Genomic DNA, 16,027 nt, shown 5'->3' on the forward strand with positions numbered 1-16,027 from the left:
TCTTTGGATTGTTTGATGCATTGCACAGTGCTCTACACATTTATGGTATAGAAGAAATAGTAATACTGTAAATTGAAGTCTGCATAAGCATAAATTTTAACAATATAGTGGTACCCAACAGTCATGCTGTAGTTAAATTTTTCCATCATAAAAACTTTTGTAAGAGGTTGTCTATACTATGGCAATTTACTTAGGAAGAAAATATTTTTGTTTGTAAAATGCCCATTGCATCTCTTAGATGGTATTAAATAGCTGGGCAGTATTTATTTCATGACTTAACTTTTACTCTATTTTTTACTTTTTAAAGACCTTTTTGATCATCTAACTCATACCTCCTCCTTTAACTTTTGTTACATGAGAAAAGAAAAAGAAAATAATAAAAATTATCCAGTGTCCCAACTTTTGCTCAGTTAAACACAGTGCTGTGTTTAAAGTGTCTTGGGTTCTCCAGGTAAATCGGACTATGGAATTTGACCCAGATGGTCTCATGGAAACTAACACACATTTTTCTCATATGTACAGGAACCCGTGAAGCTCACCTTTCCCCCACTAGTTTTCCTTCAAATAACACCTTACCACTGCAAAATTTCCACCTATAGAAACTTCAGCCATTTGCAGTGTGTTTGGAGAAATCTGTCATACTGGGTAGGATACTTGCAGGCCTGCTGCGGTATTTTTTTAACAGCAATGATTTAAAATACCATGCTGGCTATGGCTGCACATTTTGTACTATCTGATCCTAAAACAGATACTCTGTGAATATTAAATATGTCTTTTCATTCTGCTACTAAGGAATGACCTTCAGCAACCTTGCCATTGGTTTTAAAGCTATGCCTAACTTAAAGACCAAAAAGAAATGTTCCCTTTACACAGAAAGGACAGTTATTATTAGATACTCAGTTTTTACACATTGTCAAATTGCCACAAGAGGGCATCTTGGCTTCATCAGCTTCAATAAATATAAGGACTAATTATTTTAATCACATATTTTAGCATATTTTTGGACACATTAAACTTATGGATTCTGTTGATTTCAGAAATCTTAATTCTAATAAACCACAAGAGGAAAAGAGGACATTGAAAGAAAACCACTTCCAAGTGGTTTTATTTGATGTTACACTGACAATGCAAGCTGTGTTAAGAAATGAGATAAGAATACTCATTCAAGTTACTTTATGTTTTCAGCCTCTCTTCTGAAATAGGTCTAATATATGAGCCAGGTCTTAGGAAGTTCTGAGGGACTTCAGTTTCAATTGATTATAACACATGTTGGGGGTGCCTGGCATCTCTCAGGGGTATTGGACCGGTTGTAGGATCAGACATTTTGAGAGCAATCTAGAGTCCAGTCCTGTGGTTTTGAGGGAGGCAAATCACTCATTAAAGTAAAATGGGAATTTTGCCTTTGTCAGTCCTGTAGGATCCCTATTTCTTCTTCACTTAATTTTGTCTGTTGGAAGAGGACAGAATCTGTTTGTGAACTGGGAGGAAAAGTTAATCTCCATGAACTAAAAACACTTCTGACTTGCTCTGTATAAAACACTATCATATTCTAATTTGCAGTTTTAAGGTGTCTGCTCCCCCACTTCCCCCCTTCTATAGTGCAGGCATGTAGTGCTGCCAGATGACTGACATATCCAGGCTACCCAGCAGCAGCTCTAACCAACTTGTGCTCCATTTGACATGACCCGCTGTGGATATCGATCAAGGGAAGTTCCACCTCAAGGGCTTGATAGACTGCTGCCCCAATGCATCTGATTGACTTCCTGCCCTATATAAACTAAAGGGCATTCCAGGAAGTTTCTGGGCAATAGTGTGGATCTTCTGTAGCTTCTATGACCATTTGTACTCCTTGCTCTTGAATTCTTCACTTGACTTTGACTTGATTTGCACTTTACCTCCTTACTTGAACCCAAAAATCTGACTCAGACCCTGACTCTTGGTGCGGACCCTGAGCTGCACCTGACTAAGAAGCTCTCTGCTACTCCCAGCCTTAGATTTGCCCCTGTTCTGAGCTTTGGCTTTGACTGCCCTTTTTGGGATTCTGATACCAGGGGCTGGCAAGGGGTTAAAAGCAGTGTGAAAACTATTTTTGCAATGAGATCATCTGTATTTTCTATACAATTTAAACGGGGGAAACAAGGTATGAAATCCATTTTTGCAGCCCTTAGAGCAGAAAAAAAATCAAAGCTGTCCTTATTGCTTCGCATTCTTTATGCTCCCTGGTTTTACTGAACAACCATACTGCCTTCCTTCAAATCATTTCTTAAAACGTGCTACTTTTGTGATGCATTTAACACAAGCTCTATGAAGCAGGGACTGTTAATCTCTATTTAAGGTCAAGTGTCCAGTCAGCTTACTATAAATGCTAATGTAATTCATTTATTCATATTGTGCTAGCAGCTCAGCAAGCCAGCCATGGACCAAGGTGCCACTGTGCTGTACACACACACAGCAAAAATATGCTCTTTTCCCTAAAGTGCTTAAAATAACATTAACATCACATCGGAGACTATGATGAAAAACTTGGTACTTTAACCATGATAGATAGGTATCAAAGTTACCTTTCAGCAATAAGAGGACCATTTAAAATGCAGATATAGGTCCAATTTCTGCCCTCTTTTCCTCACATACAGCTCAAACTCATTTGAAGTGGAACTGGTGAATTTTGTTGGGGAGTTTAGTCTTAGTGGAAATTCCCTGTGTATTGCATTGGACTTTTTGACTGGTCTCTCGTTTTCTTACTGAAGGAGCCTTTGATTTGTTCTAAAAACCAATTGCTGACTAGAAATTTTCAATGTGTTTCCAGTAGGATGATTAAAGCCAATTTGGGGAAGGAACCCAGGACACCCTGCCTGGGAAATGTTTTGATTCTATCGATGAAGTCTGTTCTCAACCTGTGATCTGTGAGGCTCTCACAAAATATAGTGTGTTTGTTGGGGAAGGGACAGATTTACCCCGTTTACTACTGTTTAGCTGAAACCAGCTACCATGTCTGACTCTGAGCAACTCTAGTTCTGGACAGTGGGCCATACTCTTTTGCCCAAGTCAGACAACATGAATAGCTTTCTTTCTTTCTCTCCCCCCCCCCCCCCCCCCATTAACTGGCTGTAGGGTCTACCACCAAAGGAGTGCAGGCCCTGGGACTGCGTCAATGGTTAATGGCTCTGGTGTCTGCTGAGTAATGCTCTTTGGTGAGGCTGAGGTTGCCGGATACTCTGTCCCTGTGGCTCAGGGTACATCTAAGTTACAGCAACATAGCTATGGTGCTGCACTATACAGCTGTAGCATAGATGCTACCAAGTCCCTACACTGCTTAGATGCTACCAAGTCCCTACACTGCTTAGATGCTACCAAGTCCCTACACTGCTGGAAGGAGGTTTCCCCCTGAAAAGAATCCATCATCTCTAGGTGGGTGGAACAATCCCTTTTGCTCTAATGTTCTGCACCCAACCTTAGATCTGCCTAAGTTACTAAAACTTTTTACAGACTTGAGTGATGCAGCTAGGTTCCACCGAAGCTTTAGTGCCCAAGGCCTCCATCCAAGGATGCCGATGGCAGTGTGTGCAATACCTATCTCTACATCCCAGGCTGACACCCGGCCAATAACAATGTGAGTGAAAGCTGCATACCTCCTGGTGGCGCCGAGACCACGGAACGGTCTGCTACAGCCCTTGGGCCCATGCATGGAGCTCCAGAGATGGAATCCAAGAACCGTGTCAGGGCGATGTTACATGACCACAGTACCTACCGGTGCAGGGAGGCCGCTAGGTCTCCGGCTGGGCGGCACCTGCTAAGCGGTGCTGCTCAGAGCCCATTTGCGAGGCCCTGTCCCATAACCAATGCTGCCTGCTGCCGGCCAGGAGGGAGGGGACCCCCTGGGACCGGTGGCGGCATGTGTGTGCACTGGCTGACACGTGGGGAAGGCGTGTGCGCGGACTCCAGCCAGCTTGCCGGAGGGTGTGTGTGTGTCACAGCGGGCGGGCTGGAGGGGGGGGAGGGATGGAAGAAGGATACTCCGCCGCTCCGAACGGCCCGTGAAGCGCCGCCGCTTGCCTCAGAGCCCCCCAGCCGCGGCGGGACACCGGGGCCGTGCCACGCGCAAGCGGAGGCGCCTCTGCCTGGCGGGGAGAGGCGGCCAGCAGCGCCCTCTGCTCCCTGGCTGCGGAGAGCCGCCGCCGCTCGCTCCGGGGCGTGCGGAAGCCACGGGCAGCGGCTCGGAGCTGAGCAGCCGCGGCTGGAGCAGCTCCCTCGTGGCAGCGGGACCCAGCAGGTACAGCGCCTCGCCGCCGGCCGGGCAGGGGCCCAGCGCGGACGCCAGGGTGGGGCGGGCTCGGACACGGACACGCGTGGCGGGCGGAGCAGCGCCTGGAGCCGGGGTCCCCCTTCTCTCCCCTCAGCCGCGCGGCGTCCCGCGGCTCGGGCTGGGCTGGACGGCAGGGGTCGCTTGCGCCGCGGGCTCCTCCAGGAAAGTTCGGCGCCGTCCCGATCCGGCGGGCTAGGGCGGCGCGTGGGGTCACCCCGCGGCAGGGCAGGGCAGGGCAGGGTGTGATTTGGGTGTGGCGGGCAGGAAGGGAAGTGAGTCCCCGGGCTCATCCCCGGCGCAGCTCGGAGACTAGCAGAGGCGGCACTTCACGTGTAAAATCCGCCCCGGCGTTTCCCTCCCCCAGGGCTTTGCGCTGCTCGGGTCAAAGCTCCGCAGCGCGCACTGTGCACTGGCTGAGATGTCCCGGGTGCCCCCCAGCTGGGGGCTTTACTCCGAGAAAGATGCCTGGACGCGCTCCTCGAGAAGCCTGGGCTCGCTGCCCTGATGGCTTGGCAGGCGGGCAGCGGGACAGGGCGGCAGCCGCAGACCGGGTATCTAGCCCGTGGGCAGCCTGCACTCAGCAACCGGGGCACGCGCGGCTCCGGAGTCTGTCCCTAGGCAGCAGCGTGGCCACGCCGCTTTGCAGGAGCTGAACCGGGACGGGGTTGCCGCGGGAGGGGAGGGGGATTCTGAGATGTCAATATGCAGCTCTCAGGCAGCCTCGAACCAAACCTCGCACGTTTGCGAGGCTCTCTGCAGAGCGGCGCCTAATGCCCTGGCGAGGCTGGCTGGCGTGCTCTCTTCTTCCTGCCCGGGAAGTAGGGAGCGTTTGCTGGGGTGCTCTGGGCGCCTCTGCCCCGCAGATGCCGGCTCTGTTCCGCTAGCTACCAGGCTTCTCGTGGCAGCGCCGCAGCAGGTGCCAGACGCTAGTTAGCACCGCTGGGTCTGCAGATGTCTTCACGCCCACACTGGGGGATACCCAAGCACGCTCAGCGCCAGCGATATCACCACTCAGGTGTTTTGGCTTTTGCACTTAATGAATACCTTGCAAATCGCTAACGCCCAGCTAGGCAGCAATTCGCGTTAACCTCCCCGTGGGTAATACACCCTTGTAATCGTGTTTGGAGTGGGCAATGGGGAATCAGGCTGAGTCACTCTTTTGGTCTGTGACCGTAAGCGAGTCAATTGAGCCCGCTGTGCCTCAGCCTACCCTTCCGTGGCACGAGGATAATTGTCTTTACTCACCGTTGCACACGCTCTGAGATCACTGGGAGGAAAGTGCTGCGTCAGCGCTCAGTATAATTTGGAAGCGGAACGTTGTTCAGCTCTTTTTTATTGGCCTGGATTTCGTGAGAGAGAGACAGACAGACACACACTTGCGGGGACGAGGGGGAGTCTCCCCAGACTGCAGAAAGAGGGAGCAATATGCCCATTAACTGCAAGTCCTCCAAAGACAAGCAATAGGTTTGAACCTCAGCAGTGCACCAAATTATCATTACATTGCCATCGCTTCCCCAGAAGTGGGAAAGGTACTGCTTTAGATCAGAACCCGTTATTATTGAAATGTTTCCTTAGACAACAGAAGATAAGGAATGACACAGGTGGATAGAAATATGCAGTCCCTGTGCATGTTCATTTAACTCTGTTAAACTCTGGAGTTTCAATTGCTGAGAGTAATGCTGGATTTTTCTTTCCCAGTCTTCATCTACTACAGCCAGACTCTTGATCTAACTAACTGCTTATTTTCCTCAAATGCATCCATCTTTGTAGTAATCAAGTGCCAGTTTGGTCTGTGGTGTTCACTGGAATGATATTGCTAACTTTCTCAAATTTACAGCAAGCTGTACGTTGGTTTTGTACAAGCAGAGATGGTGCTCAGGTGTAGCTGCCAAAGCACAGGGTTTCGTTACAAATATTGAAAATAGCTTTGGTTGTTTCTCGAGCAGAAACATTCAGCAGCATGGGATGCAGTTAGTCTTTGTTGGGTGTTGAAGAATCACAAACCAGCCACTTAGATTTCCATAAAATAAAATAAGACAAAATGAAACAACAATAATTTGTCCAAGAACAATAGGGATGATTTGGAAACAGTCAGATCACACACCAAACAGCTCATTCTTGTCTGCTCAGAAAGCTCATATGCATAGCTCTGTCCTTAGATGCATTACTTACACAAGTGCAGACAGGAACATTAGTTGCAACAATATGCTCCATCACCTTTAACTATTTTTGCATTTCTACTCAACAGGAAAAGATTCATGGGTTCCATTTTATTCTTTAGTGAGTGGGTTAACACTGCAAAGTAGTTATGTAATAATCCACTAATTTGGATTATTACATGTGTGAAATATGATTCATTTAATCTTTGTCTTCATTTCTCTGCTGAAGAAAAAATGATGTAATTTCTGGGTACAGGTTTATGTGTTTCAAAAATTGTGGTAGAAAGTAAATATAAATAATGTATTTTATAAAGTGTCTCTTCCCAAAACCATTGGGATGCTGCATATTCAGTATGCAGTCATTTATAATACCAATAATTTACTAAAATACAAAATTACTATATGATTATGAAAGCATTAAGAAACAAACTAAGAACAAACAAATCACAAAAAAATCCTCAACTCTGAGTTACAAAATAGACTCCAAACAGACCACATGCACCTCCACAGTATAACACAAGTGAGGATAAGTAACATGGCAAGAACTTTAGGTATATTACAGCCTCTATGAGTATGCAAAAATGCCATATTCATTTAGGGTATGTCTACACAACATTATTTTGAAATAACTAGCATTATTTTGAAATAACTTAGTCTGCATCTACACAGCAGGCAATTATTTCAAAATAATGTTGAAATACTGTCAAGCTGGCGGACTTCTTACTCCGACTTCTGTAACCCTCATTGTACGAGGAATAAGAGAAGTTGGAGGAAAGATGCTCTATTTTGAAATAAGTTCTGTGTAAATAAAAACTAAATTAAAATAATAAATTAAAAGACACTCCCAGTCTCAAAATAAGCTATGCAATTTGCGTAGCTTATTTCTAGTTAAACCCTGCTGTGCAGACACACCCACAATTAGATGCTCTATGGTTAGGCTTTCTTACTGTGATACTCAAAGAAAGCTGATTTCAATGTAAATTAGAAGCCTGTATACAGCTGAGGATTCTGGCATTTGTGCTTACAATGTTCAGAATTTTGGAATCATTCTGCTTTTTGCTTCCAAAACCCTGTTGAAGTCAGGGGGAATTCAGAAATGAAAAGAATATAGAAATATGTTGTCAGACTCTTGGGTTTTTTTGTTTTTTGTTCTAGTGCATTTGTGTTTTAGGTCTGAAAGACTCCTTTTCGTCTTTTACCCAGGTGCTGTCCAGCTGACAGCCAAATAGCTAGAACTAGGAGAGAGGATACGTCTAGACTGTAAGGCTATTTCGGGATACCAGAGGTATCCCAAAATAGCTACCCCGCATCCAAAGAACACGACCGCTATTTTGAAATAGTTTTCAAAATAATGGACGTGCTATTTCAGCATTTTTGTAAACCTCATTTCACGAGGAATAAGGCATGTCTCGAAATAGCACTTTAATTCAAAATTTGGTGCCAGGTAGACACGCCAAATTTCAAAATAGCCTATTATGAAATAAAATTGAAATAAGATATGCAATTTATGTAGCACAAATTGTGTATCTTATTTCAATTTTAGAGTGCAGTCTAGATGTACCCAGAGTGAGGGAGGTCAAAGGAATACTTTCCACTAAGGGACTAGTTACATAAAAACTTCAGGGTACCTAAAGGCATGTAAAGATGCAGATAAAATGTCTATTGACATTTTTAGAAACACTTTGGTACTCAACTCCCACTGGCTTCAGTAGAAGTTAGGCTGTACTTGCATCTTAGGTGCCTAAAATACCCACTCCAGGACAATCTCATTGATCCCAGTTCACTCCCAGGAACCTTTCTGAACCCAGTTAAAGTTCACTTGCCTCTAATTCCTGGCAGCTCTCCCCAGATTCTGTGATGCAAGGGAACTCCCCGTGTAGCCAGTCTCAACCTTTTAGGCTCCACTTCTCTGGGTGAAACATGTTCTGCAGATGGCAACATATTGAGACAATACAAAATTATTCAAAATAGTTGGTTCTCAAGCTGATGGCAGAGAATTAATTACCAAGGGATCTCACAAACTGACTAGATGACAAAATGGTCAATGAAATTCAATACTAATAAAGGTGGAGTAATGCACATTGGAAAAATAATTACAAGTATAGATAGGAAATGATGGGGTCTAAATTGACTGTTACCACTCAAGAAAGAGATTCTGGCATCATTGTGGATAGTTCTCCAGAAACATCTGCTCAATGTGCAGTAGTTATAAAAAAAACCCCAAAACAAAAAACAAAAACCATACCCTATAGAATGTTAGGAACTACTAGGAAAGGGATTGATAATAAAATAGTAAATACCATAATGTCTCTGTGTTAATCTGCACCTTGAATACTGCATACAGATCTGGTCAGCTCATTTCAAAGATATATTAAAACTGAAAAAGGTAATAAAGAAGGGCAACAAAAATGATTAGGTATGTGGCACATCTTCCATATAAGGAGAAGTTAAAAAAGACTCGGACTTGTTCATGTCAGAAAGGAGATGACCACAGGAGGAAATATGATAGAAGTCTGTACAATTATTAAAGGTATGGAAAAAGCGAATAACCAAGTATTATCTCCCCCTTAACATAACAGAAGTACTAGGGATCAACAGATGAAATGAATAGGCAGCAGCTTAAAAAAAAACATAAGAAAGGATTTCTTCATACAACACATAGTTAACCTGTGGAACTCATTACCAAGGATGTTGTCAAGGACAAAAATATAATATAACTGGATTTAAAAAAAAAACCATTTTGTTCACGGAAGATAGGTCTATCTATGGCAATTAGCCAAGATGGTCAGGGACACAACCCCATTACTACAGTTGGTTCTAAACCTCCAAATGACGGAAGCGTATCGTGTTGGCCACTGGGCAAGACAAGATGCAAACCTAGATGAACCACTGGTCTAACCTAATATGGCCTTGTTTTTTGTTCTTATGCTGTTGGGCTCCAAGGATTCAGTTCATAAGGTACTGGAAAATGACTGGCATCACTTGCAGCCCAAACAGTTTTAAAATGGGGCCAACGGGAGTAGAGAATATGGTCAAGAGAACCTGCTAATAGCCCTTTGTAAGTCAATTGTACTGAGATACTTTACTGGGCCCAACAGTTCTAACAGCTTGTCCACCCTCAGCATTGTGTCGGCGTCAGACTTCATGATAGCATTGACCTTGTATAACCCAGAGGAACTGAGACTATTGATAAGGGAGAATGATGTCTGTTCTACAGCCTTAGCTAAAGGCCAGTTGGCTGGCTCAGTCCCACCTGCTGATGACCAGGGTCCATTGGCTTTACGCTTACAAAAGTCTGTACAAAATCGGACTGTGCCATATGTGTTGTAGACCAAGGACAGGGCTCTTCCAGTCATACTTTTACTCCTGTTGTCAGCTTTGCATGCACCTCTTCTCTTACCATTTCCCATGTCCTTTTTGGTAAGGGTGGTGGATATTCTCTTCCAAATTGCTTCATTCGTGTAGCCAGATGACGCTGTATCCCATGTGTTCTTTCCAGACTTGTGGAGAATATTGGAGCAAGGGGTTTGATTGTTTGCACCACCTTGACCTTCTGACCTGATGAAAAGGCCTCGTTTAGCAATATGAGAGTTTATATTCCAGGCAAGTGGCTATGTCAGGACCTAGTCCAGTATTCACTAACCAAGGGTCTATCAAAAGAGTTTCCTGGGACGGATTACAAAAGCTTACATGGTAAATCTTACTCTTCAAAGCTACTCAGTAGGAGGAATATCTCATAATCTAACACTCATATGGGCCCGGGTAGGCTATCACTTTTGAGAATGGAAATGGCAATGGAAACCTGTCTCCTGAGTGGAAAGTTCATAGGTGTGCCCTTTGATTATACCCCTATCTTACCTCTGCTGAGCTCGGATGAGGTTTTTTTAAGACCTTAGTGTCTTAAGGGGCTCCCTTAAACATATAATATACTAGAAGACTTACCTGGCATTTCCTGGAACCAGGGACAGGGGGGTGGAGGGCTACACAGGCCTCCTGCTGGTATTCCTTGGGCCTGGCCCAGGGTCAGGGGGAGGGGGCAACCTGAGGCTGGAAGGGGACCAAGATTGGGGACAGAATGAGTGGCCTGGGGGAGGGGTGGTGCACAGACCTCCCACTGGCACTCGCTGGTCCTAGCTCGGGACTAGCAGGGGGGCCACTCAAGCTTTCCAGTGGTACTACCCAGGCTCAGCCTGGGATTGGGGGGAGTGCACAGGCCTGTAACAGATGCTCCTGGGCCCTCCCAGGGGTGTCTGCTGCTGCTGCTCCCCTAGCCCAGACTCAGGGCCATGCAGGCCTCCCATCAGTGCTCCTCAGGCCTGACCTGGAAGGAAAGGGGGAACTGCATAGGTCAGCCACTTGTGGCTGCACTGGGTGGCCTCGTGGTGTTAGTTGGAGCAGGCTGTGGCTCCTGGGATGGGGGCCATGGCTGCACTGCCCAGCCCTGATGGTGCTCCTCAGGGCGGCGGTGGTGGGGGGGCTGGTAGGGCTTTCCCACTCCCCTGTCAGTCCAGCACTAGGGCTGAAGCCCTATGAAGATAGGGATTGCAGTTAGGGGGCACTTTCCCCAGCTGGCCTCTCCCTTGGTACATCTGTTCCCAATGGACACTACAGTATAGCTGTTCCTTGCGCTCACTGTCTCCAGTAGTGACTGAGTATTGCGTCCCTCCACTCAGCCCCTTCACTTTCCATGTTATGGAAAACAATCACATTTCAGGCACATTCTGTTTTCCTGGCACAACCAACTCTGACCTTGCTTATCCTACAAGTTAGGATAAGAGGAAAATGAATACCAAATTGTTGGTCCTAGCTTTTACCATTTAGGAGGAGTTCTTGAACAGGCAGACTCACAGATAGATGGACTCACAGGCAGACTCACAAATTTCTAAAAGATAGATAGATAGATAGATAGATAGATAGATAGATAGATAGATAGAATCATGATGAACATCTGTGCATATCACTCCTTCCAACCTTCCTTGCAACACATCCAAGATTCCATGGGTCTGGCATTCATAGAGCAGCGTGAACAGCGAGAACCCTGGCTTAGGCTAGCTCTCATGCAAAGAGAAGCAGCAGGAGGAGTTGGTCTCAGTGTCTATGCTCAGTCCAGACTAGCACTTCAACATCTTCTTCAGTGTTTTGTTCAGACTTTCCATTAGGCTGTCTGTGTGCGGATGATACACTGATGTTTTCAAGGCTTTAATTTAAAGAGGGAGCTTAGCTCACACATCATCTGCAAGATGAATTTGGAGCCATTCAGAATCTGGGAATGGCTTGATGAATACTTGTTCTGTTCATTCCTTCTATGTCTGTTCTTATGATGAGTCAGTATTTCCCATGGAAACTTACTCCCAAGCTGAGGAGACTCTTTGCCTATGTGAGTGCTGTTGCTTTAGCTGAACTCACGAGGATAGCTTTCAGGTGGTGAATGGCATAGTCCACCATTACACGTATATACTGGTTTCCCAAAGAACTCTCTTGTAAAGGCCCAACAATGTCTATTCCTATTCTTTCAAGTGGAGTTTCCACTAACGACTTTGGGACCTTCTTATCTACCAAATACTGACACTGAGGAGAGGAAGAACAATATTCCCTAAACTCATGCTGTACCCCCTCACACCAGAAAAAGCAGGCCTGTAAAACAATGTCTTATCCCACCCTAGGTGCCCCACACAGATAATATGATGGACATCTTATTGCTTCTTGGCAATGCTTTACCAATATTTGAGTTCTCATTAACCTTAAGTGCAGGTTTCACTCCACTGGATACAGCCACTTTTTCTCCAGTACAAAATGGGAGTCTGTCTCTGGTGTTAGACATCTACTGTCTCCACATTTCTGTATGCCACTTATTCATGAGTGTGGCTAAGTGTTGCATCTTCACACTGTTCTTGGATGAATCTTCCCCTTTGCAATATATTGGGCCTTGAAATCCAAGGCAGGGTCAGCCACTTTTGCAGTTCTATGGCCAGCCCTGGTAGCTGGGCCTTCCTTCCGGAGGGGCTCTTCGGAATCCCCCAGCTTCTTGGTGCATGATATCCACAGGCTGGGCTTGTCATGCAGCTCAGCTGCAATATTGAACCGCTCATTAAAAACTTGGTGAAAAGAGGGCCAATCTTGTCCAATTATTATGGGGTATATTAATTTGTCAGCTAGAGCTACCATAATTGAATCATTGCTAATAGTTCCTCACGGTCAGTTCTGGTCATCCAATGGGACAAGGCTTCACATCTGTGTGTGTGCAGTGCAGGCACATTATTACTTCCAGCACAATTGTCTAACCAGCCAGGTCAGCTTGCATCCCCTTTGGCTACACCCTAAATCTATAATCCCAGTACCTCCTTCCCTTGGATCCATACTGGGACCTTCGTCTTTTGGGTCAGCCCTCCTAAGGGCCCTCTCTTGTTGCACAAAAGAGAAGCTAGATAATTTCATGGAGGTTAGGTCCATAAAAGGCTATTAGCCAGGAGATGAAATGGTGTCCTTGGCCTCTGTTTGTCAGAGGCTGGAGAGGGATGGCAGGAGACAAATCGCTTGATCATTGTCTTCAGTCCACCCCCTCTGGGGCACTTGGTGCTGGCCACTGTCTGTAGACAGGATACTGGGCTAGATGGACCTTTGGTCTGACCCAGTACGGCCGTTCTTATGTTCTCTCTATTGCCATCCAAGACCAGGAATACATCAGTAAGAAGTCTCTCTTCATATGCCTTTATTTCCCTTCGGAGTAGCAGGTTACTGGAATTATGTCTTGAGAGCTCCTTCTTGGAGGGGAGTAAGTTTGACTGACTTATGGAACCCTTGTCTGGGCTCAAGGACTCCAGCCGGGCTGCTTGCCTCACAGAGCAGATATCCAGGTGATACCTCACGTGAGCTCATCCCATGTCTTTCTGAGCTCTTCCCCCTTCTATGGAAGTGATCCAGATCATAGGAATATGGTCTGTGCATGTTTACTAGTGAGCATCAAGCTCTATAAATGGCCAAAGGTGGTGGTTGGGTGGAGGCAGCACATGTTCTACCTCTAGTGACCCATTGGTTGTGAGAAAATTGTCCACCCATTGCACTGTGTCCAGTGGTTGGGGGCAATGCTGAAGCACCTACTCCTGGCCCCGTATGTATAGTGTGGATACAAACTGCTCCACCAGCACCAACTTCACAGCTTAGGCTCTGGAGCACTGTTCTCACAAAACCACTACAAACAATGTTCTTAATCATTGTGCCACCTGGGAATGCCTCTTTGTGATATGTCTCAGCTCCCAAAGTGCTGCCAGTGCATCTCTTCACTGTTACCTGAGTAATCTAGAGTGGCAGATTTCACCTAATTATAATCTCTAGAGTGCTCTGGTTCAAGGTTATGGTAGGCCAGCTGTGCCTGTCCCACCACGTATGGTGCTAACATCAATGCCCAGTGGTCTAGAGGCCATTAGAGGCTGGTGTTATCCTATCAGAGATGGTAAGGAAAGTCTCAGAATTGTCCTTGAGGCTCATCTTAGTTAGTTTCCATGGCACCAGAGGTAGACAGCCTTCTGGTGAATCATGGGGAGGTCTTAACTGTTGCAGCAAATGCTTCTGGAGTTCTTGGTGCTGGGAAGCAATCTCTCTCAGCATCTGCTGCTGCTGCGCTGCTTGAGTCTGCTGTTGAGTCAACCATTGCTGTAAGAATTGCTGGTTGGCCTTTTGTTGTTGCTGCTCCACCATCCACTTACGTCACCCTTTGAGGTCCATCTCCACTAAAATACCAGTCACTCACTGGAAGTGCCTGTTTCCGTCTCAAGGCCCTTTATCAGACACAGATCAACATGCCTTCATTCTCCACCAATTGTAGTTGGCTGACACTCAGCCTGGACTCATTTGTAGTCACTTACTTACTGGGTCACCTACTAGAGCACCTAGTCCTGGGCAATCTCACTGTTGCTGGTGAGAGTTCAAGTCACTCCTAGGGTCCTTTATGAGTAAAATTACAGTTCACTTGTTTCTAGTCCTGGAAATGTTCTCTGATCATTGGATTCAAGCAGCTATCTAGGGCCCCTTTTCCATGTCACTCTCATAGGGTGTGTCTAGACTACATGCCTCCGTCGACGGAGGCATGTAGATTAGACAGATCGGCAGAGGGAAATGAAGCCGCGATTAAAATAATCGCGGCTTCATTTAAATTTAAATGGCTGCCCCGCTCTGCTGATCAGCTGTTTGCCAGATCGGGGCAGTCTGGACGTTCCCCTGTCGACAGAAAACCCTTTTGTCGACCGCCCCGGTAAACCTCATCCCATGAGGCATAACGGGGTGGTCGACAAAAGGGTTTTCTGTCGTCAGGGGAACGTCCAGACTGCCCCGATCTGCCGACAAACAGCTGATCGGCAGAGTGGGGCAGCCATTTAAATTTAAATGAAGCCGCGATTATTTTAATCGCGGCTTCATTTCCCTCTGCCGATCTGTCTAATCTACATGCCTCCGTCGACGGAGGCATGTAGTCTAGACACACCCATAGTGTCAATTCTTCCTTGTAGTCCGGAGGGCCTACCATGCCCTGTCGGACGTATTTCGTCCCATGCCGCAGCGGGTTGGGGTCGGCCCCTGCAGGGTCCAGCCCAAGTTCCAGCCCAGCACCCCTAGGGTCTCGGGGCCGGAACGTGCTAATGTACAAGAACGTTCGGTGCTGGGTATTGAACGTATACCTTCAGCAAGCCTGGCTTCCTTCTGGGGGGGCTAAGGATGGTTGGGGGGCTCGGGTTTGCCCTCACTCCGAGCCCCGGCCCAGGGCCCTGAGAACCGGGGATGGAAGTATCCTCCAGTTCGGTTGGTGTGGCAATTACCCGCAAAGCACCAACCCACGGGCTCCTTATGGCACACTCTGGGCTGCTTCCTACCTCCTCTTGCCAGTAGGGAGTCTCACTCCGCTTGGTATCCTCCCCCTCTTCTCCTTGCTGTCTCTGTCCTTCTTCAGGATGTCGGCATGTGACAACAGAGGGGGCGGGCAGGGCTTCTGCCCTCACCACTCCCCGCCTCCTCTCCTGGGGGCTCCGGGTCATAGCTGGCTTGGGCTCAGCGCCTCCTCCCCAGCCCCCCTTGATGACGCAGTAGCTTCCCTGGCGTGGGGAAATCGTGTTCCTGCCGCTGGGCCTGGCGTAGCCAGGGTGCAGGCGGGGCAGAGCTGGAGATGCAGCCGGCGGACCATCCCTGCCACGAGCGCTGGGGATGGCGCGGCTCTGCTGTGGGACGCAGAGTCGGCCCCGCTACATTCCCCAAACAAGGGAGGGAAAGTGAGAAGGCTAGCAACTGGTTCAGACTGAGCTCTGCTTGGTATCTGAGCTTGTTAGTAGTCCCTAGCAGCTTTCCACCTCCTGGAGAAATCCCCACCCACCCTGTTTGCATGACCAGTCTCATCCTTTTACACTCTACTTCTCCAGGTGGTGCATGTTCTGCAGGTGTATCTAAACCATTGGGTTTTTCCTACATGAGGCAATCCTTAGGAAGCTGGTTAAACAGGCTTTCTGATGTTTTGGCTTGTCAAAGAAGTCTATTTCAGCCAGAGCTAAATTTTGTCTCGTGTTTTTAATCCTGGTAAAGCATT

The 16,027-nt window shown here is 46.9% G+C and overlaps 1 protein-coding gene across 2 annotated transcripts in view; it reads left to right on the top strand.

Moving 5' to 3' along the window:
- The first annotated feature begins 3,961 nt into the window (after positions 1-3,961).
- SEMA3D (semaphorin 3D) overlaps positions 3,962-16,027 on the top strand; it is a 203,824-nt gene continuing 191,758 nt past the window's right edge. Inside the window, exon 1 of one of the 2 annotated variants that reach the window (XM_014570492.4) lies at positions 3,962-4,270. The gene's annotated coding sequence lies outside the window, so the exon portion shown is untranslated. The remainder of the gene's footprint in view (positions 4,271-16,027) is intronic. The other variant, XM_006117129.5, reaches the window with a different exon arrangement.

Source organism: Pelodiscus sinensis, chromosome 1 (genome assembly GCF_052426305.1).
Source record: "Pelodiscus sinensis isolate ZL-2025 chromosome 1, ASM5242630v1, whole genome shotgun sequence".
NCBI lineage: Eukaryota > Metazoa > Chordata > Testudines > Trionychidae > Pelodiscus > Pelodiscus sinensis.